Here is a 26,949-nt window from a genome sequence, read left to right on the forward strand (position 1 = left end):
AACTTTAATTCCCGGAAGCCCTCTGCGCGAAACAATAGAGTGACGACGGCAAGAAAGAGCGTTCTATTGTAGGTGCCTCTGTCACAGGATCGCATTAGCATATAAGCTAAACAACCTGAGAGCAGCGTCACATTGAAACGAATCTTAGAGCAGAGAGATATATATAGATAAGAGAGACCTCTTTATAACGCTTAACTATTATTTGACGAAGGAAGAAAGCACTCCATTCATATCCAAACTCGCCTCTGCCTTCTGCCTATCTCGCAATAAAATAAGCGCATTCAAATTCGCGAAATGTGTCTTCGGCGCTTTCGCGACATAATAGCGCAATTCAGCGTTTCCTCCGTGCTCTCGCGACCGTACGCTAAATATCGCTTGGAACGCCAACAGAAAGTTCATTGTATTCCTTTCTTTGAAACTCTCATTCTTTTTCTCTCTCTCTCTCTCTCTCTCTCTCTCTCTCTCTCTCTCTCTCTCTCTCTCTCTCTCTCTCTCGCTAAAACGCACAAAAACTTTATGTAAAATAGCGGAGATCACGAATTAACTTCCACGCCGTATCGCGCAAGTTTCGAAATGTACGTTATATTATGGAGTTACACGAGCGCCATTGTGTTTCTCGTAATATTATACACGCTAAAATTATTTCAAACAATGCACGCGGAGTAAAATAATATTTTGAATAGTAAAATTAATACATCAACAGACGTTATGTTATTCAGAAAGTTACATCGAGATTAAGCTGTTCAATGGTCAGAGAATATCACGAAAACCGACGGGTTTTCCGCGGCATCTTACATCGTCGTATGTCGTACAGCTGTACAGTTTCCACGAAGTTTCTCTCTAAATATCTCTGGGGTGAAGAAAGCCTGCCATGATTTTTCCGAGATGCACGTTTTCAAACGGAGAGCCGCGGCGTCGCGTTGGGAGTGATAGAAAGCATCGATAACGATCACGTTTCGATTTCGATCCCCTTTCGAGCTCCATAACGATCGTATGCACCATTGCGTTTCGCTCCACCTTCTCGCCTGCGAGCGCCCTTTATACAAGACACGATGGTCGCGTACGCGCGCGACGCGACGACGCGAATCGAACGTACGCACACACGATATTAGCGACATAACATACGCTCTCTCGCGTCTCAGTGCGACGACACGCGTCGCTCGATTTGAAATTGCATTCGTGACGGGGTCTCCGACGACGAAGCTCCTTTGAGCTTTACGTGCGTGGCGCGCGACGTCTAATCGCACGCGATCTTACTCTCGCGTGAGAACACGATCAATTGATGTCCCATTGCGTTCACGAGGACGTCACATGCCGTCATTCTATTAACTTCCCATCTCTAATATCCGTCGCGATACGATGTCCCCGCGTGACAGATCCGTTGATCTGCACTATCTGCAGCATCGGAAAACGGCGCGCGCGATCGTGCCGCGCGGCTTTTTTCCGTTTACTTTTCTGCGCGGCGACGTCGCGCGGAATACGGACACACGAGTCACGATGCACGAACGGGAATGCGACAAATTTTGTGATGATAAAGATAAAACACCGTCGGATCCGTTGTGCTTTTTTTCTACCACGCAACGCACGCGAGACTCGGGAGCGACGACGCAACGCGAGAAGTTACGGTTATCGGCCCTGTTCGATCTCTGTCTCCGTCCGCTCTCTGTCCGAGTTACGCGCACGAAAATGCCGTTGTACACAACGTCGATGTATACACACTACACAACGTCGATGTATACACACGTGTGTCCTTTCGGCGGGATCGTTTTATGCGGGACCGACCGCATCGTCTGCGCCTTCGCCGCGGAAATGGAAATGGAATTTCGATCTCGATTTTACGCGGCAATAACGCATGCACGCCGCGCGACATTCCCCCGGTCAGATTTAATCTGACGCCGTAACAAACCCGATTGACATGCGGCAATTTGTTCCGCGTAGGATGAGCCGCGAAATGAAATTATTAAATTTGAGATTGCGCCGAATGCTTTTTGCAGTGCTTATGCGATCGACGAGCGAACGCCGTGTTTGAATCACTGCGAAAGCCGCCGCGTGCGGTTATTAAATTCGGGAAATGTACGTTCGCGCTCGCTCCCTCTCCCCCTCCGATACGGAGATTACGCGATTGCACTTTGTGACCGAGTTAAAAATTCTTACTCGTAATCGCGACTGTGTTAGCCTGTTCGTTTGACATTTTCACAAATGAAGGTAAAGATTATATACATTGCGTCGGAGCGAAGAATGAAACAGAATTGGAAATCCAAATTTACTGCTTAATGTTATATAAAGGTTACTCCGGAGACTGTCATTTAAAGCACATTCTGCGATACGTCGACTTGAAAATATTAGCGTCTCGCTGTTAAATCGGTTTTTCTCTCCCGCTTCAAAGCCGAAGCTATAAAAATGTCCACGTGTCCATCTGGATGAGCCTCATTTATAATCCATTTGTCGTTTCGCGCTTCACTTACATTCACGTTTAAAATTCTTTTTGAGAATTGCTGGGAAGCTGATTTACACTATGGACAGTTTTGGCGTAATGCAGCAGCCGACATTCTCCAGAAATAGCGTTAATAGCCCTGACGAACGAAACTCAAGTATAATTCAGTTGAGTTTTCTTCTCTATCACGAGTGTAATTTATCGTAGCTTATAGATCACCCTTGTTTTTTTTATCCCAATCACTTTCTTGACGCCATGTGAGCGTTGAAACCACGAAACAATGTTTGTATCATGGAAACATGGTTTGTACCGTGCATTATTTTGACGTCGAATTTTTAATTTAGAGTCGACTTCGTTTTTGCACTGTACCACAGTGAAGTCAACTAGTGCCGCTGCAAAAATTAGGATCATAGACGCTGCCACGTCATGCCGCGCTTATATCCGCAAACCCCGGTCATAGGAGTTATTTATTGCTCAAAATGTGAATCTACGCGGCGATCCGTAAAAAAGCCCGGGCCGTGCTCCCAGCAAAAGTACGAAGTTTTTCCTATGAGTTTCGCGCCCCGGCGATGCATTGAGCCCGCGCTCGTAACATCTACATTTTAGGTGACGTCCGACGAAGGAGCTTGGAATTTCCAATTCCCCAGAAAAGTTAGTTTCTATGTTATAAGTGTACGGTGAAATCTCCCAATTATATTTATTTATACATATACCACATATTTTTCATCGTTATTTTGTTAAAGTCAATAAAGGAACGAAACCGCGAAATAGTGTATGCAGAAATTCAATACGCAATTCACGATAGGTATAATGCAATTTGTACGTGAATTAATGTACGCATTTGCGTACAAATAGATGCATTAGATGTCGCGGATGAATTCAGTTCATTCAACTTGTTTTGTTCGTCGCCTCTCGATTTTGATAAAATATGGCAAAATTTATTTCTTTATTGAGAAGTTTAGATTTATTTAGATTCTTATCTATTTCGCATCTCCTCGCGACACCGATTTTTCTTTTCAATTGAGTTTGAAATTTAGCTCGCGATTAATGGGTCGTCGCGGTTGTGAATAGCTGCATTCATTGAATTTTACACAACGTCGACTGTCATCCTACTTTCCCCGAAAATGTAAACGCTAAATGTGCAAGGAGCATCGTGCCAATATGGCCGAGATAATTCTTCAATTTTTACGACGCGCGAAAAGCCGATGAAACCGGTCGAAATTGGGAGGTAGGTGTCTTTGACGATCAGCGTTCTATTTTCAAACAAAGGAGCCACTCGCGCGAAATTGCAAAGAAAAAATTCGATTCGAATCGAGCGTGGCATCAAGTCAAACTGCTGTCGATAGAGCGCCCAAAAACGATCCCGGCCTCGCGAACTGCACCCCGACCGGGAACAGATCCAATTCCTTTTCACTTTACGGTTCCCCGCGACACAGTTCGACACGCTAAAGCAATGAAATTCTCCCGGATTACGCAGAACGATGATTCCACTTTCCCGAGTTTGAAACTGATCCGCGAAACGGGCGCGAAGCTGGCATTAACTTTCCCGAGGCGTAAGTTGCAAATCAAGGGGGCGGACCGTGCCTCTCCACCCTTCCCTCTCGTTCGCGATTAAATCATAATTCCTCGGGGATCCTTTTTCGCGAGTCGCTTTCGATAGGACGACGAGGGGGAACGGTATTGTATTGCGAATATAGTTGAGTTGAATGACTTACAAAAGCTCCTAATTTCCACTCTTATTCTCTAAAACTTTTTCGTTTTGTTTATCGTTATGTTGTTTTCGTATATGCGAGGTATGATAATTTGTATAACTTAACAGGAAATACATTCCTTGGCTGTATCTTTCAGCGATGTTTCTATTTACTGTTGAGACCGATAAAATTCCACACGATCCGGTATTCTTTGCTGATAGAATATTGGACAAATTCTCCGAATGACAACATAATAATAACATTTCGTATTTACGTAGTCACTTATTCTCGGAGATAAATTCTTCGCAAATATTGCGAATGTTAAATTCTTTTGCATTAGACAGAATCTCAATTACGTTTTTATCTACCTTATTCGATAAACATATTCGACGAAGAAACCGCTTCGTCGCAATTTTATCCCGTGTACCGCGTGTGTAATGAATACGTTAATCGCCTCAGCCCGCAGATCCTTTGTATTTTCTCATTCGATGTACCGAGCAGCAATCCCATTTATCGGCCCCTTTTCGTTTCTCCTCCATGCGCGAGTTTCTCTCCCGGCTCGTCGGGAGAACCCTTCCCGAAATTAAATTCTACTCTTTCACGCTTTCCCTTTCCCCCGCTTCCTCTCTCCCTCGTCTGTCCTCCCCTGTCACGCGAATAAAAAAATTGGTGTCCCTTCATTCGTGAAATCTCTGATCGAATTATCTCGTTACCATTTACCCCCTTTGTAAAATTGTTGCGAATTAATTCTGATACATACGAACGTATCTCGCTTACTCGTCGGAAAATTATATATATCCCTCCGCGTTCTGCGTCCTCCGCGGTGGTTGCAGTTAGTTCGAGGAAGTACTTTGTAAATTAGAGTCAGCGCTGCTTTCATCTGCTTTCGGGGCTTTTGTAGCCATCTGTAAATCATGACCAGTGAAAGACGCGCTTTTGCCGGGATGAATGCGAGATCGACCCGGCGCGCGCGCGCGCGCGCGAATATTTTTCCCTTATATAAGTTACGGGCGGACGTTTCCCCAATAACGAACGAGATTTTAGTTGTTCACGAAGGAAACGCGAAAATGACGGGCGTTTAAATTAATTCTATACGTGTCTTCCGTCTACTCGAGATTTAACTGATACGTATCAATCTAAAGAGTTTATTTTCGCGGAAAAAAATATTGATCTACGCCGGTTATAACTAGAGTTCCTATAATAAGAGTTAAGCCAATGTGGTGACGATTTTTGATTGGTCCCGCCATATATTTCAGCCAAGTTAGTGAGAGTGAGACAAAGCTATCATGGTCGCCATATGCTTCAGCCAAGAAGTTAGTGGGAGTGAGACAAAGCTATAACGGTGTCCCAACTCTTATTGTAGGAACTCTAGTTATAACATAACGTAATTTTTAACAGATTCATGAATTTTATCCAGCTAATTATTTGTTTTATCTGTTTTCAGGTGAGTACAAACGATCCACACACACACACCGGCAGCCCGGACCAATTTATTATTTATGATGAAATGGTTAATGTCGAAAACAGCTCCTGGCAAAACGAACGCGGTAATTAAAATATATGACGGTATAAATACTGTATTTTATATAATGTAACAGTGAAATGGGGATGTTTTTCTTCTCCCCATATCTTGTTTACTTTTCGCTGTTTTTCCTTCTAACTGCACTCTATGATTGTAGTATTATTTCCCCGACAATCATTCTTGGCAACGGAACCGTAAACTTGTAACATCAATTTATAACGCGAGTCGCTAAATCAACTAATCGCAATCGCGTCACGTCACGATCATTATGAGCACATGTTTATTACATGCGCTAATTACATGCATTACGAGTCGACCGTAAGTTCGCGAGGCGAAAAGCGGCCCCGAGGGCATCATTTTCCCGTCATTGAGCTCTCGCTGTTGCAGCGATAATTTGCATTTTCCTCGGCATTAAGGTAATCGTTTGATCGTGAAGTATGAAGGCGATTAATTATCACCTGGTCAAATAAATCGGTCTTATCTTATCTTATCGATCTTATACGAACTGTACGAAAGCCAAATCTAACTGTTTCTCTGTCGCAATGAAAAACAGTTAGATTCAACGAGCGTGAATTAATTACCGCGCTTACAATTAGTCGTTGTTTTGCTCGCGCCTTATCAAAGCGACGCGACGAGTTTTCTGCGCACATGTTAAACACGCGCATACTAAACGGCCGACGGTGGCGAACAAAGTAAAACGGTGGTGCGTAAAATGGGCGTTACGGCGGTCGGCGAAACGAGGAGATGTAAAAAATGCGGGGAAACACCGTAAAGAAGAAGCGTAGATTTAAACAATTAATGGCGCTCCCATTAGTCGAGATAATCTTTTTCCAATCCGCGGGTGTACTGGTTAATTTTCGCTGCGCGCGCGGATTAGCAATGTCGGCAAGCGGAACTGTGAATTGTTCAGTTTTATAGCGCCGAACGTTCTCTAGTCCTCGGTGTTGACTCCTTCCTTTGCTACACGAGACGGTTTTGTTAAAGGTGTATCCGGCGCGGTCGATAGTTTAAAAAGGAGCGTATATAAAGGAGTATATATTCTATCGGAGCAATTTAACGACGCTCCTGCGTGGCCTTTATAATAATAAGCGTCCTTTTAATAATGAATGAACCGAGAAAATTGCCTCTGTCGTTATCAACGAAGGCTCCCTGGCTCTCTGCCTCGCGGACGCTTTTAGTTCGGCACGAAATCGTTAACGGTGCAAAAATATTTTATGCATCGTATATATGTACCTATGTATAAACGAGGATAATAGCTCTTGATTTTTTAAGAATGTCAAAAAAGTTTCAAAAAAGACTTATTCGATATATGCGTTGACACTGATATAACTAACATTATTAATGCATAATATGTATTAAAATTGCACGTGAAGCTGACGTACGTGAAAAACTTATAAACTATTGAGAGATTTTGACTTTATTTTTAACGGTTCCCGATAGGTTGAACAAGAAGAGCTTCACAAACATAATACATTGCGCTTAAATTCTATATCGAACATCAGCGGTTAAAAGTATGTCGCACGCAATAAAGCTTGCTCAATTTGTTCCATCATGGCGCGTACAACTATACACAGACATATTCCATCTCTTGAAATTTTCAAACCTTTTCCGCGCGGCTTTATACACGATATTGCCCACGAAAATGGCGCCCATATCTCGAGACGGTCTTAAATAAAGGATACGGTAACCGTGCCGACAAATCTACGGCAAAGTTGTTGTTCCGTTGCTCCATAAATTCTATAAAGCCAAGACGTGAGGACCAAAGGAAGCGATGATTTTCATATCGCCGGAAATTACCTAAATAGCATGCCGTTTTAAAAGCGTCCGCTTTGAAAAGCTATGCCCGTAAATAATGTCAAGTGGAAACGTCTCGCAGACAAAAAGCGCAACGTGCAACTTTTATTTCACCGCGTTATATTTAAATATCGGAAGCGCGCGCGATTAGTTGAGCTAAAAAACGCGATAATACGCTAGTCATTTTATTTTTCTGAACGATTGCATAGTTTTCCAAGTTCCGTTATATCTCCGTTATACATTTTGCAGTATGTCTTTTTCTTTCTTTTATTGTATCCGAGTTTCGCCTGGCAAAATTTAGACTCGACCGTGTTAATTCAAGTCGATCAGTCTTTTTTTTTCTTCCAAGATTTATCCTGAACTTTGGATAGGGTCTTCAGCGTGGAAGGATCCACCCTGATTTACTCGCTCGAAGGTCTTCCGCTTTCGGAGGAAATTTCCTCTACAACGATTTTACTTCGTTCAAGGTTTCCTTCATTCGTTCTTGCTCAACGATCTTCTCTCCCGAGTCGGCTTACTGCTCTCACAATCACGGTTCTTATTGTTCCTCTACAGTATGCACAATTAAGTACGACTTTCCCGATTTTCCTTTCGTCCACTCTCGTTACCGTATCACGGGATTTTTTCCTTAATTTTACGCTTTTTTTTAAATAATATATTCGCTATCGATCGAGCTACACGGATTTCAAGGATAATACACAGCCGGAGTATTACGTACAAATCTTCCCCCGGTCGTCCCGAAAGAGAGTTAATTTCAACATCCCCGTGTCAGTCGTGCTTCGCCTGACTTCATCCAAAGGTGGCGGCGCGGCGGTCTGCGAGTTTCACGCGAGGTGGATCACCGAAGCTATTATACAGCGTCTGATCCCGCTTTAAGCTCGTGGATGTAATCGCGGGAAATGGGCAATGGCGGAGGCTTGATCTGATAATCGGCGCCGCGGGTCTGTGGGTTCGTGCACGGCCGAGTCCACCGCGTCCGTGCGCGCTCCCCCGCTACACGTTTCGTCTATACGTCCGTGCTCCTGTACGTGGCGGAAGTGCCGCCTCGCGAGCGCACGATAATTGCCACGTGGAAACGTCAGTTCGTTTCGGGGCGCGCGCGCGGCTATTACGTGTACGAAGCGTATTTTTTCATCTCGGGAGAGTCCGCCTGGTTTGCGAGCGGCAAGTGACCGCGGACGAGAAATTACAACGTGCTCGCCGCGTCGCAAACGAAAATTTTCGCGTGTTTGCGAAATAAAACGTCCCGCCCCCCCTCCCCTCCAATGTATAGATAGGATGTTCCTTTGATCGTTGCGCGCGGCAACTATTGTGCGACTATGAGGCCATTGTGTCGTTCTCGGTGGCGTGATTTTTCGCCCGCAAATAAAATTTGTCGGTATTCCGTTCACGTCGCGCATGCAAATCATCCTGGCGACAAAGGTAATGTCTTCTCTTTACGTTGGATCAGTCTCTTGACGAATAAAAATCGCGCCCCCGCCGACGCGACGGACGCACGGCGGTCGCTCGGTGTTCCGGGCGTTTTCACGCTTCCGGGAAAATGTGAGTCACGCAGCGATCACGTAAGCGCCCGGTATTTTCGTAAACGCCCCCCCCCCCCCCCCCCCCCGATGTTGTCCTATCCTCCCCGCGAAATCCACTTTCCCGCGTTACGTCGATCACGTTCGCTCCAATCGCGCAGGGTTTAATCGCGCATCCATTATTGTTTCCGAAATCCTTCGAACGGGTTCTAAAATCCTTTTCGCCCACCAGCGCGCAACCACAATGCGGCATTTTCGCGCGCGCGGTCCCCCATTATTCTTTTTCATACCCCGAGCGGTGGGGGCTTTTCGCAGCTAACCGCCGGCCGTTGCAAATAACAACATATTAATTTTACAGCATCGCGGCTCCACCAACGCCGCCGACGTCCGTAAAGAATGGCGACGAATCTCAGTTTCTCCCCCCATATCTCGTCGTCCCACGTGGCTCGTAAGGTAAAAAGAGCTATCGCAAAAATTCTACAACGAGAGAGATTCTCTTTTTACAAATCGCATTTTGTACATTTCCCGGCGTACTCGCGGATTTTTTTTCTTGCTGAGAGAAAAATGAGTTAAACAACGGAAAAGAGCAGCGCGAATACCAATGCGCGACAAAGTGCATCCCCCTTGCCTCCTCGCCCCCTTCATTTTTCTCCGACAGGTACTTTTAGCGAACATACCCGGAATTATGTGCACGCGGGATGCAAATGTCGACCCTTGTCCAGCCGCGTGTCCCGGGTGTTCCCGCTCCCCCGCCTCCTCCTCCCCCACCGCTCTCGCGTGTACACACACGTGCACGTGTTGCTCCGACATTCCTGGATATCACGCTTCCTTTCGTGTCGCGGTCGGGGAAATAAAAGTGACGCGAGGGGTTAAAACAAGAGGCGATGCCGCTGCACGCGTGGCGTAAAAATAGAGGGTGTCGCGCCACGTCTGAAAGGGGCTGAAAGCTCTGACCCGTTAAGCCAGCCCCACGAGGTCACGGGGCGGTTATCTGCGTCTTAATGCTACGCTATTTAAGTAATCCATGAGATAACGATCTATCTCACCAAGCTGGTTAATGTCAGACTGACGCTGAGTATAACAGCGGCCCCAAATGGTTGCGGCAACCATCATCCTGATGCGATGCGAGTGTAGAGGAAAAAGAAGCACGAAGAGAGCCTCTACCGTGAGATACCTTTTTAATTTTTATTAAGTTTGCAGTTTTTAAATTCTGTTGAGAGATCAAACGCACTTGCTGACTTACTGATAAATAAAGCGCCAAACAAAATTTGATTTTTTATTTCGATGAAATTCTCGAATCATTTAATTCTACGTAAAAGATGTATATTGATATTCATCGACATCACTGTATTGAAATTATTTAAATACTACAGAATTTTTCGTATTACTCGTATTTTAATACAATATATTAATAAATTTTTGAGTTATATGAAAAAATGTTTATTATTATGAATATGTATTAATATAAAGGTAAAAGAGCCACCATTTCTGTATTTTATAAAATTATTTTGCGACAAAATTGACTAATGAACGTAGCTTTTTGGAGAGTCGCGTAAAAACGTGCGTGCAGACCGTGCTGTTTTTTTTAATAATGTTATCATAATGTATCGTGTTCAAAGCGCTGCGTCGTAACTATAATTCTGCGAAAAGGTCCTGAATATTCCTGCGGCATATATATTTACATCACACTACGAATAACATCGCAAAATTTACAAAGAGATTTATGTGACGTATCGCGATTCAAACTGGCTTGAGCGCTTAATTTTCAGCGGATAATACGGCAATTTAAAGTCGGTGTCCACGTGGCATTAGCTACCGATGTAAAATGGAAATGCGATCGGATGCAGGACGATATGTCGCTGCAATAAACGACGCCGATAAGCGACACGATTTTCAGGCGACGTCGTGTCTTTTTCGACACGGTTGTTACTTATGGCACACCATCTGTTTTAAATTTTCGAGTCTACGGCCGTAAAGAGAAGTCCAACCGTGTATTTATGTCGAAACTATATTTACAACTGTACACAACGTCGTACTTATGATTCGTTCCGAAAAGAAAAAAAAAAGAATCGAGTTTTTCGCGACGCACAAGAACGGCGAGAAAACGAGAAACGCACCTACCGGACGGTATTTTCATTTGACTCCCTTTTCACGTCGCGAGCGTAGGAATATGTGCCGAGGGACGAAAAATGTTTCGCGGAGTACATACGCACCGTTTGCCGGTCGGCCTCGTCATCACGGAAAATGCGTAAAATTATAAAGAGGGGCATGAATTTATTCGCTCTCGCCTGTGTATGCCACGAGATCCGACGAGAGAGAGAAAGAGGGATGAATTGTAGACACGGATGCACGACAGTGGAAAAGGGTTTGAAAAGGGAAGCTGCGCGCCGCTCGCCGAGGTCCGACGAGGACTGCGCTAAAGTTAGACGAGATGTGTACATATGTGTGTAGAGCTAACGGGGAGAAATAGACAGATTCCTTTGAGGGCCCGTGATGAAACCCGAACTACGCAGAACCGGAACCCGCATGTACGCCGCGTTATCACAATCGAACGCTATCAAAAAGACGCTCGTTGCCCCGGCGCGCTGACCTCTCGACGTAAACGTCTCTTGCAGGGAAAGGGACCGTTTTTCCGACCGCGCGGTAGTCGTGACACGTAATCGGTTGCTCGACCGCACTTGTGAGGACTCTCGATTGGACCATTTAAACCGAGGAATTATCGGAAAAAGGAGGTACAATGGTATCCTCCAGCGCTCCGTGGACGCGAGATTACGGAATCGGCGGTACGGAACCCGTGGCATGGAAATGCGAGGTAAATGTGGGATCACGATCTTTTTCTTTCGCGCTTATGCGGGCGGGAAGAATAATGAGGCGGACGGTGTATCGACTGGTCTCTCTGGCTCCTGCGTGGTTAGTATAGGGAGAAAGAGAGAGAAAGAGAGAGAGAGAGAGAGAGAGAGAGAGAGAGAGAGAGAGAGAGAGAGAGAGAGAGAGAGAGAGAGAGAGAGAGAGAGAGAGAGAGAGAGAGAGAGAGAGAGAGAGAGAGAGAGAGAGAGAGAGAACAGAAAGAAAAACAAAAAGAAAGAAATGGTAGCAGCATTACGATGTAAAAGCTTCGTAGACAAATTACGGGAGGCGAGTGGCAAGCAGTTTGAGTTAGAGGCGCACGTGTAGACACGCGCGGCCAGAAATGCGGCGAACGGTGCTAAATATTAGAATAGAAAAGTGAGTGTTCCTTTGAGAGGGATGCGTCCTGATGAAACTTGAGCACGAAAAGCACGAATACCCTCCCACGGTCCGTTCGTTCGTGCACTACACCCTACACCCGCCATCGCTCGTTCGGCTAGCGTTTCCCTCTCATCCGACGCGCCGCGTTATAAGTCAGTCGCGTAAATGTGTGCGCACGCGTGTATATGTGCATACGCATACATCGATGGATGCACCGACACGCGTCCGAATCGTCAAACGAGCGCGCGCGTGTATCGTCGTGCAAAAGCGTGGCTGCCCTAGAATTTCCGCAACGCGCGAGCACACACATAACCAAGCTCGAGACTGGCAAAGCGCCGTTGCTTACGAATCGATTAACGTAACTTACCCAGCGCCCGTACATCTACCGGAATGCTCTTTGTGCGCGTACATTTGTTGATGCCTGCAGGTTTGATACAATTGCGTCAAATATATGTATTTCCATATTAGATTTCTGTCGGTACGTTACGCGCGATGAAAATTTCTCCCTCGAATATATATCTCTCTCTCTCGGACGAGCGAACCGAGAGATCGTTTACCGCTGACGTGGTTTGTCAATTAACTCTCGTTCTCCCCCGTGTGTGCGTTAGAGATAACAACGTTGACATCTCGAACGTGATCGAAGGTGACAGAAACGACATTCGAGCCGATCCCACCGATTGCCTCGCCTCGATCCTACATATTCGATACGTATCGTTCACGTTTCGATGGGAAAATCTTATCGGTGGTACACCGAGAGAGACTTATCAGCCCTGTACAATCTCTCTTTCCCTCCCGGCTCCTGGTATATCTCGTGTATCCGATTCGTGTACCTTTTCCTAGGTTGGGGAAACCGCTCCCTCTTCGCGCGTGGTCGGGAAAGTATAGAGCAGCGTGCTAACGGCGGCCTGTAATTATAAGTTCGCTCATTCTCTATCTCTCTCTTTCCGCAGCCTAGCTGGCGGCCCTATCATTCGGGGGTTACCTTTTGTGCTTTGACTACTACCTCCGGCATTACCGGACCTACCACATCGCCGTCGGTCATCGTTGAACGCCACCATTGACCATCGACCAGACCATCGGAGGCCTCTTTGCGGGCAACGTGCAACCCGCGAAATAACACGATACTATGCCCGATCGCGGGGAGGTGGCGGGGCGAGGCGAGGCGAGCCCACGGGGTGAAAGCGTGTTTCGGGTGGATCAGATGCGCGCGACTGACGTGATGAAACAGCACACGGCGCGGCGTGGCGCGGCACCCGGCACGCATTTGAGCCCGAAAGAAATCCACAACGATTACACGCCCATTAATCCGATCGCGCTTTGCGGCTTTTCGGCCGAAGCCCGTCGGGGCAAAGATTGAAAATAGTTCACTCTCTCTCTCTCTCTCTTTTTTTTCCCCCCGATCGCATTTTCATTGCACGGGCGGCGGAGTATGGTAACGTGATTCGTTTCTGATCGATCAATCCTGGTTGGTTTTGTGGCGAGCGCGAATAACATCGCTCGGGATGGACTTTTTAATCCCCGAGGTAAGAGAGACGCGATTGCAGCGTACTCGGAAGTTACGTCGCGCACGGGCGTAACAGAAATTGATAATAATTACGATCCACCTGGAATTTCCGTTCCTTGTGGAACTGTAAAGAGTTTTAAACGCGTTTCGCTCTGTCTATAGAATAATTATCGTCGGGTATCGGCGCTTAAATATGCCGTTGTATATCTCTGGTGAATTGCATCGACGATTCTCTAAGCACAAGCTATGCGCTCTTCAATTTGTATAGTCTGGATAAAAATTGCTGGTCTCTGTAGCTTTTGCCTTCTTTTTTTTTGTGCGCTCGCCTATCTATCGTACAGACTCGCACGAGTGGGGCGATGGTCAAGCGCGACAAAGCACAAAAAGAATCCACGATGATTGCGCAAGTTATTTAATCTCGTTACGAACGTTACATTTTTTACCGTTATCTCTTCGTTTTAAAGAGCAAATTGCGTACGTTCGTGTTTTCAAGAGCTCGCACTGTTTATTTCCATTTCGCGTTAGTTGTAATGTTTCGGTAACGCATATCGTACGCGATGAGGGGTATCGAGACACCATTGAAGTTCTGATTAACAGTATAATCCGATCACTCTTAATGGTATGGACATTCGATAACATTGTACGGTAATAAATTCCTGATCGCTCAACTCGATAATCGCTTTTGAAACTTTCATTATTTTATTCGCGGGCATGTAAATAAGCTCGTTACAGCCGTCACAAGTACGGCGGGTGGAAATGGCGCGACACGCGGTAGCCATTCATAAAATATTGATGAAAATGCTATATTCAATACAGTTCGGAACTGATCCCGATCCCAATGCCGGGGGGAATACAAAAGGAATTCGCTATGGTGCTTTATCGAGGAGCTTTGTTACGAGCCATTACCCTTTTCTCTTTTATCGCCGCTACAAAATTACGTCTTACGCTCGCTCGGAAAAATTCTCTCGTTTCCGCTTGTGTAGCCTATATATACGACTTTTCTTTTATATAAAAGCGATTTTACCATCCGCCGCCCGTCGCGCGTGTGTCGCCCGCGGCACTATTTATCGAACTTTTAACGTCAATTCGCTCGTGATCATTATACCGGTCACAAGGCGACGCTCCCTTTGTACCCGCGACATAATGGACAATCGGCCGCGGGCGAGGACTTATCAATGAAGATAACATCCGTCGCGATAAATCGAGCCGTGTCCGTGCGGAAGAAGCGCGGAAAGCGGTTAAAGTTTAACGCGTTAATTCTCCCGATAAGAAAACGACATCGACGTTTTAATTAGAGCAACCGTGGTATTGAACGGCGCGTGGGATGCTTATAAGTAGGAGCGACTTAAGCCGCGCGCATCGTTATTTTCCACTTTCTCTCAATTTCGTGCTGTTTTCTCGAGCCGACCCTTTCAATTAACCGCAATTTCGAGCGAGATCTGCGTTTAACGAGCCGCCGCGCCGGGCCGCTCGCAAAACAATACGACAGTCGCGCGACATCGCGCCGCGCCGCGTCGCGTCGAGGGCGTCGCGTCTCGCGTCCGATAAAGCTGATCGAGCGAGTTAAAGAGACAGGGCAGGCGGAATGTGACCGCGCATTCAACTTCGTTAAGACGTCTTAGACGTCAACTGCCCGCATTTTCTCCGAAGTCGTCTCTCGCTTCTCCGCATCCCTCGCGATCGAAACGACGCGCGTTCTCGCGTGGCATCGATCGTCGCCGATTCGTATACTGCTCATCGAAAATTGCATCCTCATCGGGCGTGATAAATGGGAATCGCGTCACGCTACGCGAGTACTTAAGAGGCGCAACCGTAACGATCATTGACACGAAGCGCGGCGCGGCGAAGATAAGATAGAAAACGGACGTAAATAGAATTGATTGGCGGAACTTTCGATTTTTGAGAGCGTGGCGTCTCGAGGGGCGACGCGAGAGTCCGTTTATGACTGGCGCGAATAGATATGACCGATCGATACGCAAGCGCGTGCATCTCGATGCGTTTTCTATTTTATTTAGATCACCCCGCCGCATCGATTGTCCGTATAATACTTCCGCTCCGCTATTTGCGGAACGTAAATATTACGGCACTTATTTCGCGCATTTGCAACGTTAATGCCCACCGACGTCGTTCGACATTATTGTGGGTATACGCCGCTGGACTCGTGTAACAATTTTCTGAGCGACTACTCGGCGAGTTATTAATTATTCCGCGCGGCTGTTCTTCGCGGAGATAGCCGTTCGTTCGCGCGCGCGCGCGAAGGAGGAATACAGCGCAACTTGAGAATTTCAATTACTACCCGCAGAACTTACAATTAGCCTCGCGACTATAGCCGCGCACGGTCGATCCGCGCGCGGTTCGTAAGTGGGATGTACCAAGCGCCTACGTATTCGTAACGATTATATGCGGCGCTCGCAGTCGATACGCTGCGGTTGTACACGGGGTGGTCTCTGGAATGGAGTTCCATCAACAGCGAGCCCTCGTTTTCGCCCGTAAAGACTCGAATTGGCTAAAAACCAGAAATTCTCTAGAATCTTGAAAATATCAAGAATATCAAGAAAATGTTTTCTTGCACGTGTTTCTGAAACGTTAAAAAAAAATCTTGAAAACCGTTTTCTACGCCCGTATATGAAGGAAATGGCGCACTGCGAAATAATAACGCGTAAAGTGTCGTAAGAGAAAAGATATATTTTTAAAACGTTCACGGGAGATATTTGCGAATTTTGCTTCGAGATTTTCATCATATATTTGAGATGATTCGTCTCGAATCACCGTAGCTCATAATATGAGAGGACTATACGGAGTTTCGCTCGGGATAAAAGTTTCCACGTAAAGTTGCGCGTGTAATTTTTAAAGCGAGCTTTCGCCACCCGTGTGCATTTCTCTCCATCCTTCACTTCATTATCATCCCGCTCTCGCTTTGTACGAGGTAGTCGAGACCCAGTTACGTTGCGTTCAATCTGCCGGCTCGCGGATCCGGCATATCAATCCGGAATGGGGCGCATGAGGGACGTTGTGCACCGACTGAAGGATCTCGCACCGTAATTTCGCGGATGAGCGAAGCGCAAGGGCGAGATCTCCAGCTGGATAGGACGTTGGTTTACGAGTCGCCCGGTAGATTTGTCCGCGCCTGCAGATACGGTTACGTAGGCCGACGGTATAAATGCCGTGAGGACGGAACGAGCGAGGGGCCGCATAGATATAACCGTATATCATTGTTTCCTGAAACTTCCGGGAGCTCCTGGCACGTCCTGCCGCGTGATTTCAGAACGCGGGCGTCGTCCACGTGTTTTACCTACGCCCGCGCGCCGCCGAACGGGAACTCGGCCGTGGTATCGCGATTAAAATGCGCTTTTATGACGGCACGAATGAGCTTCGCGTGCCGGCCCTTCGTCCTCGCATTGGACAACGCTGCTGGGAGAATAACGCGCGCACGAAATAAAATGGAAATTTCTTTCGCCTTTTTCCGGCATCGCACCTCTGCCACCCTCTCCACGGTGTGTATGTGTGCGACGTTCGGTTCTTTCGTCATCACAAATCTCGAAACGGTTCTTACTCGAAAGTACCCGGGCGGGGGGGGGGGGGGGGGGCGGGAGAAGCTCGAGGGTGGCTCTCGTAATCTCCTTTCGTTATAGCTGCAAAGCTCCAATGGGTCGTTAAGTCCTCCCCATTGCGAGCCTCGGCCCGATAGTTTTAGCTATGTATAAAAGAGAAGTCAGCTGCCGGTGACAATTAAAAGGCTCCTTTTGCGGCGCGACGCGGCTGCGACACGCAGCTTTCAGCTGCGGGATTTCGTTTGTGCGCCGGGAGGGCGCGAAAAAAAAGCTTGCCGTAATTATCGAAACATTGGACGTGCCGCGCATAAAAGATGGTTTTCAATTACTCGGTAACTAGAAATCCGGTCTGCCGCGCGGCTCGCTCCAAAAACACAGGACACCGGCCGCTTTGAACCGGAAACCGGGACGACGCCACACACACAGAGAGGGATGATATTCTTTTTCCCCCGGTGATATACGGTCAAAGTGTTGCGATAGGGCGCGTCGAATTTTCCACGACGAAATCTCTCCCTGGGTAGTGAGCAAGTGTTACGACGTGCACACACAACACTTTGAATATCATATGCGTTTTCGTTCGTCAAAAAGGCTGTTCGGAGGGGATGGATAAAGGAACGAAGAAACCTAAGCCTCTTATCCTCTGAGCTTAATTCGACTCGTAATCCCTCGGCAGTGAGTCCGGACGTAAAGTCCGTTGCCAGCTTGCGAATGAACATGGACGGTGGAAGTTTCTTCGTCCTTAAGACCCGTCGAATGCGGCGCGCGCAAGTAATAGGTGCGCGGTCGGGATAATACTACTTCGCGTCTTCGCTAATGGCACAGAAGTCGGGAGGTCCCTTTCAGTCCCGTTTGCAAAGTCTATTTTTAATCAGGCTCAAGGTTAAGGCTTAAAGCATATTAAAATGATCCGCCGCCTTGTTCGCCCGCGAAAATTGCCTCGTTCAATTATGAATTCCGTGGAGGAGGAGAAGGAGGAGGAGGAGGAGGAGGCGACGTCACTTGCCCATAGTAAGTTATTATTAGATTATTTATCGCGAGCGTCTCCGCGAGAGCGTTGAATACAAAAGACCTCTTTGTTTGGGCCGTGAAATATTGATCGCTCTGACAGACTAGATACGGGATCGATCTTGATACGTTTTCGCATTCGTACATACTCGAATATAACACGTTCGGCCTTCAATATGCCACGTATGTATCGGTCGGCGTCGCGCGAGAAAGCGACCGAGATTTCGTCCCTTTTCTCCCGATATAACGAGACTCTTAAAATTATTCAAGCTGAACGCGAATAGAAGCCGCGCTCGTGGAGGGGTCCTTTATCTGCAGCCGGCGTAAAACGCGAGCTCTAAACTAAAATCGCGGATTCGATCGGAGGCTCGTATTTTCGCGCGCGGTATCCGGTGATAAAAACGCCGTGTGCCGAACGTAATCTTTATAGCGCGACTCGCGTCGAGACTATGGAGAGTAGTGTTTGGTCTTCGGACGGAAGCCGCTCGATACGATCGGGCGGGGATCGAACAATACGAGCAGAAGGCGGAAGAATATCGGAAAACGAGCGCCATCGGGGGGTCGCGCGTACTTTTGTGTTCGCCCGACGTAGACGTAGAGCGAAATCGCGATCAAGCGCTCGGGTCTTCCTTTCTGTACGCTGCAACGAGAAAAAAGCGAGGTAAACCGTCGGTGTGTTCTCTTTTGCGGCTTCCGCGTGTGTAATAAAACGGATAAGGAGAAAATGTGGTTATGAAATTTAATTATGGTCTACCAACACGCGTTATGTTGAAACAACACCGCCGTAAGTATGAATTTTAATTGCCAATAGAAAACATGAATCATCCCCGCGACGATCGTGTTCGAGCGAAAAGTTTCATTGTTGATATCAGTGTCTACCGAGTCCAATTGTAAAATAGCCGATGATGAATAGCTAATCGTCGTATAATGGAGACAGTGATGACCTGCATTATTAAATAAACAATTTTAATTTGTGCAGACTGACAAGAAAAATATTTTTGTTGTTTTGAGTAAGAAAGCAATAACATACTGGATAATTCATCGTTCATTAATATACGGATGGCAAAAAAAAGAAAGATTGTTGATCGCTCATCTGCCGACATCAGACTAATGATAAATGAAGACAAATCCTACGGTAATCGGCTACCAGTAGTTCGTGCCGGGCGCGTCGTGATTCTCCCCGATTCCCAGCGGTATTTCTCGACTGTCAGAAAAGCATCGATTTCGGGGATATGGATCCTCCCCCGCCTCCTTCTCCAATGAAAATATCATAAGCCGTGAGTTTCCTTGCTCCGAATATTCGGCCGCGGCGTCGGCCAAAACGAGGATAATCGATATGCTTTATCATGCTGAATTATTCAAGCCTTACTCGGCTTATCCCACTTTTGGCATTGGCCGAACCGGGGGTGGTCCGGAAGAAAAGTTTGATACCCGCGCGAATGTATTGCTAGCGTGCGCCGCGTGGTCAGAATCGTACGTCATTCTCAGTATCGTAAATAGAAGCTTAATAATACTTCCTTCATTCGTATTGCATGCCACTTCTATATACGGTATGCTTCTATAGGGTAAATGTACCAATGCCGGGACACTTAAGACCTATGTCTGCACACCTTTATCATTTTAGTTTTTAAATAAGTATAACGCGAATGAAAAATCAAAGATAAAAGTATAATACAAGAAAGATATTTTTATCTTTGATTCTTTGATTTTAATTCACGTTTATAACTTATTTAAGGACTAAAATGATAGAAATGTCTAGACATAGGTACAGGCATGTGTATAGGCATTGGTACATTTACCTTACTTTCAGAAAAGTTTCACGAAGTGTGAAACAAAATGTAATTTTTGTTAATTAAAATGGATGTAAACGTTAAACCGAGCGAATTAACCTATGTAACTCGGCGATTTAAAATAAGTATAAGATTTAACGCGTGATGTAAAAAACTGCGCGTGTTCGAAATTTTGATTTAAATAAGAATTATTCTTTTTAAAAAAAAAAAAAAAAAAAAAAATACCGGTTTCTGCTTTTCTTTCTCTACTGAAAAACAGGAAGTATAAAGTTGCCGTGGACTGTTTGTATTTCTTAGCAGCTATCATTCGCATACCTCCTGTTGATTTTATAAACAATTTTTATGCCAGTCGATTTCTGGCGCGTCAAAGCGGCTCATGGATTCATCCAGCAATCCCCGCATTCTCCACTCAATTAACTTTTGCCGTTCCGGAAAATACAGATATCGGGAGTGAATTCCTATCGCTGTCCTTTATGAAACTTATAATTCGCTAAAATCTACTTTGGGACTCGCAGTAACGATTAAATAACAAAGACAAGGTAGAGCGTTGCTAAACTTCGAATATTTATTCCTATAAAGTTGACTAATTATATTTTAAGTACTAGAAAGAGTTCTTTTTGTAAGTCAAGCATTGCATCGCTTAACAATACATTTTATGACTTGTGTTTAATATAGATCCGATTTCCAAGCATCAATATTTAGTAAAACTGTTAATTACAAAACTGTATAATTATACTATGTGGATCAATTGGCGCATATGCACGTTTATTATTAAAATTTATTCGTTAATGCCAAAAGAATGAATCGCACTATCAGTACAGCTTTCGCCGCTCGCGTCGTTTAAAATCCATTTACTCAGAGCGCAATATGATAACACTTTTTGAAAATAATGTACAGTCGTTTGAGGTAGAAATTATATCTACGCGATCTCACGCTAATTGCCAACCTCCACCGAGCTCTTCGCTTATTAAACCACCGGCGACGTCGTGCGCCAGCGAGACCGCGCTGGATAATTCATGAGCGTTGAAAACGCAGCCGTCTGATTTACGTGGAAATTCGTCGACTCGCGAGGACAATTTGGGGATCGTAAATTCACCATTCGTGACGGCGTTAGAGACTTCGACGAGAAACAGTTTTTCTGGGCAAGACGGGCTCCGCGCGCGCGTACAACCCGGGCCGTCGGCGTCGCGTCGCCCTTGTCGTATCTCTTCCACACCCTCTGGGTGAACCCCTCCTTCCTGACGAGAGCGCGTGACTTCGGGAATGTTGGTTCCCCTGAGGAAACTACAGTCACTCTCGTCTCGTTCCTGCGCTCTCGGGACGGTCGTTTGGCTGAATAAATGATCGGCCGGGAAGTCATCTCGTTACTTACGGTGTTTCCATCGGGGCTCGAGGGGGATTTCGTCGGTGGTGGCTGCGCGTCTGTTGAAACGAAGGGCTCGTAGCTCATCCCCCTCCGAAAATCATTCTCGCCTCTTATATCCGCGTTTCGCTCTTAATTCCCTCGGCTCGCGGCCGAGTCCTCGCCTCGCCTCGAATCGATCGGGTCGAAGTTATTGTCCGCGCCGGTCGTCGCCGCACTTTAGCGTTTCCCTCGCGAGCACGAGGGACGATAAATTACGTTCTCGCGGGCCGCGGCGATAAATAATCGGACGCGCGGATGGCACTGCGGTAAGAACAATGTTCCCGGCGAGCCGGCAAGCGACCCGGGGACTTCGTGACTGTCATGAACACACGTACGGAGTTATCAGCGGTTAAAGTTCTCCGCGTTTCGTTAGGATACGGTGCGGGCTCGCATCGAGGCTCAATCGCACGGTCGTCGATTCCGATTGCGGGCGGTAGGGCGGTCCAATTTGCCAACCTTAATTTCCTTCCGCGTCGTCCTACAATCAGGGTGTACAAATTGCAATCTTTCGCCACGTGCCAGCCGCTGCTTGAGCACGCACTTTCGTGCGTGGGGTTCGTTTGTTCGGCGAATGGGACTAATTTCCGGTTTCCCGGTCATTTCATAAGGGCGTTGTCGTAGCGCCGAGGTACAAGGAGGAAGGCGATTGGGGAGAACATGCGCGCAAAGATTGAGAAAAATTAGCCGGACGTTTTCTTTTCGTTCTTTCCGACAGAGAGAAAAAGAGAGGGGGGGAGGTGAACGATGAGGAGAGAAGAGAAGGCGAGCGGGAATCGAGCTGCCGCTGCTTAATCCTCGGCGAGAGTTCTTTTGTACAACGACTACTTCCGCCGGATGAGACGTTCCTTGAAAGTAATCCGAGAAATGCAGCTGTGTGAGTGAGAGAGCGCCGGAAGATCTTAAATACATCTGCAGTCGCGTAATTGATGGATTAAATCGCGGGCTATCGCGAACTCGCCGCGACCGTACGACGTCGTAGATACATACGTACGCATCGAATTAGCTTACTCGCCGCTTCGCCGTCTTCCGCTGATAGGCAAAGTTATTTAATCGCTCTCTCGGCCCCGGCGAGATCGACGGCGAGACCATCGGATTAAGTACAACAACGGCGAGAATCGGGCGTATTACGCGCTTAATAAACCGCGCATCACGGCGCGATTTATAGACGTTTTCTGGTAATTATCCGACGGACGATATCGCCAGGGTTATGGTCCCTTTTAACGTCGGGCGTAAATCTCCTAAGCGCGGATACGCGATGTACGAGGGTCTGCGGGTTTACGAGGTACGAGCAGATGCAGGTATCCCGCGTTCGAATTAAAAATAAATCGAGTGGCTTCCTTCTGGGGACTCTCGCCGTCTCTTGAAATAGACTCGCCGTGGGGACGAATGTATACATCAAATCCCGATGAAAGTGACCCGTTGGTTAAATTTCTTCGCTTCAATCGCGACTAACAATAAAAGTTGCATAGGTAAATTAGTAATTTTTTTTTCTTTCTGGCATTTCTGCGAAAGAAAAATGCATTTTACAGTTTTATTCGTCTTTTATTTTGTCGTGCGTTACATAAATATTTGCTAATTATTTGCGGATTAATAGTGAATTGATTAACTATTTAAATAAAGTGATAACTAATTAAATGATTTTACATATCTGTGTAATTGATTAAATAAATTTACATGTTTAATTAAATGAATCGATATATATTATATTTGTGATTATATTTTTGATCAATAAAATTGGGTCAATACGAATCGCAAATAAGCACAGATATCCGTGCGATATCATTGTTTGGTTTTCTTTTTTTTTTTCTATTTTTCTTCTCGAATATTGTATAAGAAAAGAGACAATTTTATTTAGTTCATAAACAGCAGTTGACTGAAGAAGAGATCGGAACAGAGATAATTCGGAAGATTATATCTGGGAAATACTACAAAAAAAGTAAGATCTTGATAAAAGTGTACACGATTATTGTATCGCACACATGCGGTTCATTCGTACCTCATTAATTAGAGTGTTCTACAAATTATCTAATTATATAATTTCAATTATATTTTACCTTTTCCTTGTTCTGTGTCGTAATTTCAACTCGCGTTCCAAGTTCACCGAGTTATTTAAATACCACGCGGTAACAAGGAAACATTCTCCATCCGCCGGCTCTACTTCCGCCTTAAGCGCGCCTTAGTCCGCCGTGTTAGGTATCCATAAATATCTTCATACGGGCAGGTGCATCGAAGCGCCGTGTACGTTGCCAAACACGGACGACGGATTCGTAGAATCATGAAGCTGTACAGCTCTGCGCCGCCTGTAAAAACCCCCTGGGTGGTAAAGCTACGTTTATTACTGCGTCGCGTTTATGATTTTTATACCCACGAAGTATCCCGAGGCGGCTGACCGCAGTAAAATTGAGACAGGAAGGGAGAGCGAGAAAGAGAGAGGGCATCTTAACGCCAGTTTGTGATGCAATCTATAACGGAGTAATACCCCTCCTTCTTCGTCGAATCGTGGCGACGATTTTATTTCCTCCTCGTCGGTGTCTCGTAGCTTTCTCTATTTTTACGCGTCTCTCGTCGAATTCTTTTAACACGGCTCCTTTCTCGAAGCGTTGCAGGCACGCGTGCGACTTAAGCGAAATCCGTAGCCCTGTAACATTGTGATGGATAAAGTGCTGTTTAATATCTTTGTTACAAATGCGCTTTCTACAGCGAATTATTTTACAGTATATATATTTTCCCCGCTACCTTCCCTGCACGTCCATTCGTTTTAAAAGTATTTTGCATCGGAGAAAATATTTATCAACCCACTCGCATCTGATTATCTTGAAATGCATTTGTTAATACTATACGTGATGTATTAAAACGCTTTCGAGTTATATAGTTATTAAAATGCCGTCGACACGTTTTTATTCATTCTGCCGTAATATTGAGGATAATGAAGATACAAAGAAAGGTATTAGAGTAAAATACATTTTCTACATTTTTGATATCCTACGGTAACAGTTCGCACAACGGTAGGTTAATCGCACCATGGCTCACACTGAATCGTGTAATTATCGCCTAATATATAGAATAATTTCGGTCTGATTAAGTCCTATGGAACTTACAATACTGACCGTACGTAAAAATTAAGAGTTAAATTGCCATATGCACGATGTGAAAAACATGCGGGTATAATTCTCCTCTTTTTTTTATCGTGTTTTATCTGTATTTTTCAGTAAAGCCGCAAGCATATGTGTAGACGGAAATATTATATTACTAAATCTCACCTCCTCGCGCCGCGGTTGATTGCATCTCGTATCGCGAAACGTTACGCCCGTTTTTCCTTGTACCGGCTTTTATATCCGACGTAACTTTTCTTCATCGTCCCGCGGGATGCATCATTCTTTCATTTGCAAGGTACCTATTCGGCGGCTGTGTTATCGCGCCGGCTGTAACCGCTCGAACGGGCCCGAAATTTACGGCCGCGCCTCCCTATTTCGCGAATCGCATTATGTTATCGTTTGGATTCGACACGTACACGCGCTCCGGGATATTCCTAACTAGCCCCGGTGCCGACTGGAAGAGACGGAAAAAAGTTTAGCCCAGTTTCGGCGATGGGTATTTTGGCTCCGTGACAACGGTCCTCGTCCCCTCGGTACTTTCTACTTCCGCAACTCGGACCGCCAAACGCGGGACAACTTTCGTTGTTGGGGAGATAGCGAACTTCGCGATTAACGATTTCGTTGGAGAATTCACGAATCCTATCGTCAGAAACGGATCGGAAGGATGGGACGGTATCGGTCGCGAACGAGTGGAATTCAACTGTCAGAAAAAATATTTTCTAGCCGGCAGACGTGGCCGCTCCGTTTTCACCGCAACTTCGTGCCGTTCTTGTTTATTTTTTTGTTTTTCGCTGCGCTTTATTGAAATCGTCGCAATGTTGCGGAATAAAAATTTTTGCCGCTCCACTTTTGCAGAATCGCTCTGCGGGATTAATAATGCCCGGATATAATTTCTTTCCCTTTTTAATAAATATCAGATACACTGTTAATGCGCGTACAACAATCGATGCTTTCATTCTTCCGTACGCTTTGTGAGATATTCTCGTATTCGCATCTTTCTCTTTATTATTATGCTTGATTGCGCTTATGTATTTGTCTTTGCCGTTACGAATCGTGCTTGTCTCTAGGCTGGGGCTACACTATGCGCGTTTTCGCGAATCGGATTCGCGAATCGTGCATTTGTATACCATGTGTGCTTAGCACGAATGGCATACAAATGCACGATTCGCGAATCCGATTCGCGATAACGCGCATAGTGTAGCTGTAGCCCAAGCATAACAATCTTTGTAACGCGAAATCTCTCGGACGATGTCTACAATTTTGCTTCCGATTGTAGTTTCCGTAATTTCTCTATACATATGTTCACCCTGTTCGCAGCACGTCTAGGTTTCTTTTATCGCGAGGTGTATAATCTCCCTTTCTCGTCATGCTCAGGTATGTCTTCGGTTTGTATGCTTTCTATTCACAGCCGGTGTTATCTAGGAAGATTATATCAAAGCAAGAGTTATACCGTCGCACCTGACCCCTTATGCGCCTCGATTCCTCAAGGCCAAGTTAAAGCTATATATTCGACGCTTGCCGCGGAATTTTATTTTAGCCTCCAGGGTCGATTTCATCCATAAATCCGGGGATGAAGAGCCACGGCACGCGAACCTCCCTCGCTGATCTCTTCGAGTTTGCACTTCTACTTTCGCGCCTCCGCTCTGTAAAACAAAGTTCCAATCAAATTTCCAGTTTCTTTTGAACCCGAGAATGTTACTGCTACTCAACTCAAGCATTTTGCCCTACCGTAATTCTATGTACATTTGCTTTCATAATCATTTTCTGCGTATGAAACATAAACTGTCGAAACTTCATGTCATTTTAGTCTAAAGCAAACAAATATGATTGTGAATTTATTTTCGAAAGGTTTTAAGGATATTTTATCTGAATACATTCTTTCCACCTGTCTACTTTCCCATCATATACTTCCGTTCTCAACGTATCTTACTTTGTTAACGCGCGGTAGAATCATCCGGAAAGCGGCGGTATAATCGAGACTTAACGGCCCATGAAATCAAACGGATCACGAAAGGTCGATGACGGCGGCGTGGGAACCGGTAATGACGCGCGCGGATTTACCGAAAAATATAAACGCCCGCGCCGTCACGGACGGCGAAAAAAAATTATAAGAGAGCGGACGGGGATTTGCGGACGAAATGTCGGTTTTTACGATTACGAGGTTTCTTACGGAAAAGTACCGAGGAAGAAAACGTCTCCGAGTGTTGTGTCTCTGATTGACGAGTGGATATAAAAGAACGTACCTAACTGGACGGGTATAGTGGTCGCGCCCATTAGTTAAAGGTGGTTGGTACGGGTTGGTTGAGGGAGGCGCGCACACAGGGATGAAAGAGAGAGAGAGAACGAGAGAGAGAAAGGAGAACGGACAGCGGAGTATAATGGCGGGGTTAACGAATGGTCGCGAACGACC

At 45.9% G+C, this 26,949-nt stretch overlaps 1 protein-coding gene across 2 annotated transcripts in view; it reads left to right on the top strand.

The window, feature by feature from the left end:
* Positions 1–26,949, top strand: part of Shg (E-cadherin shotgun) — a 124,089-nt gene that overhangs the window by 58,665 nt on the left and 38,475 nt on the right. The window lies entirely within an intron of this gene.

This window comes from Temnothorax nylanderi, unplaced genomic scaffold (assembly GCF_030848795.1).
Source record: "Temnothorax nylanderi isolate EJ_2023f unplaced genomic scaffold, tnyl_v1.0 TNYL_tig0102_pilon, whole genome shotgun sequence".
Classification (NCBI taxonomy): Eukaryota; Metazoa; Arthropoda; class Insecta; order Hymenoptera; family Formicidae; genus Temnothorax; species Temnothorax nylanderi.